Source organism: Trypanosoma cruzi (genome assembly GCF_000209065.1).
Source record: "Trypanosoma cruzi strain CL Brener chromosome Unknown tcruzi_1047053413841, whole genome shotgun sequence".
In the NCBI taxonomy this organism is placed as follows: domain Eukaryota; phylum Euglenozoa; class Kinetoplastea; order Trypanosomatida; family Trypanosomatidae; genus Trypanosoma; species Trypanosoma cruzi.
Genome location: NW_904430.1, coordinates 1 through 959, shown reverse-complemented (window position 1 = coordinate 959; position 959 = coordinate 1). Strand labels below are relative to the sequence as shown.

General features: G+C 56.0%; 2 non-coding genes across 2 annotated transcripts; both read right to left on the bottom strand.

Moving 5' to 3' along the window:
* Window positions 1-502: 502 nt before the first annotated feature.
* On the bottom strand, window positions 503-578 carry Tc00.1047053413841.20. The gene has a single exon (XR_008254084.1). It is a non-coding gene; the product is annotated as a C/D small nucleolar RNA (snoRNA), TB8C3C3 (small nucleolar RNA).
* Window positions 579-629: 51 nt separating this feature from the next.
* Window positions 630-709, bottom strand: Tc00.1047053413841.10. Its single transcript, XR_008254083.1, has one exon. It is a non-coding gene; the product is annotated as a C/D small nucleolar RNA (snoRNA), TB8C3C2 (small nucleolar RNA).
* Window positions 710-959: the final 250 nt, after the last annotated feature.

The window sequence follows — 959 nt, the reverse complement described above, 5'->3', positions numbered from 1 at the left end:
GACAACGCCCGCCCCAGTATGGTGCAACCTGGTCCCCGTCACTTCCTTTACAAACTCGCCATATTTCCTCGTCACGTCCACAGCACACTCCACGAGAAAGCCAGGCACCATTCTCACAAACTTCGCCCCGCACAACTGGCCGCTCTCAACAAGGCGCAAAAAAGAGTTCGCAACAGAAGGTGCCTCACGAGCATAAATCTCCAACGATATTACGCCTTCATTTGTATGAAGCTCTACAACCCAAGCATCGTCCTCGTTCCCGCAAGAAATCATCTACCACCTAAATCATAAGGATAAAAAAAAAAAAAAAACAAGATTGTAGCAACAAAACAAAAACGACACAGTCACCATAACAAAAACAAATTGAAACCCACACAAAATACCGCGGCATCCTCTTCAAGACATGCTCTTCGTCCGCAGCACCTGGTATTGTTGCAACCGCCAGCCATCGAGCGCGTCCGTGAACGTGGTGGTGGTGGCGCGGAAGAGGGGTGGTGAGTGCGTCAGTTGCCAGTAGTCAAGGCGTCTTTTCTCGCTCACGTGGGTCGGCATTGCAGAACAAAGAGCGGCATCATGCGCGCACGGCATGCACAAGGGCAAAAGGGAGGAACAAAGAAGCACGGTGGCGGCACTCAGCCACGGGGGACAAGGGTCCACATCGACTCTGCGGTCGGTTGACCTTCAGACGTCCGGTTTGTAATCACGCCGCCGCCGCGCAGTTCGTGTGTCTGCAGGAGACTGGGGGATGGAGGGAGGGAAGAGAGAGGCGGTGCGGCCCGCATCGGTCCCGGTTGGGTGTGACAACGGTGAGGTCATCTCGTCAGATCGCCGGCAGCAAAGACGGTCGCCGTCAGCGGCGGTCAGTGCCTTCCTTCTCCCACCGCAGCGCCACTCCACCGACGCCGTCACCCGCCTCCTCCCCACCGACACAACGAGGAGACAACAGCAGGAGATGCAAC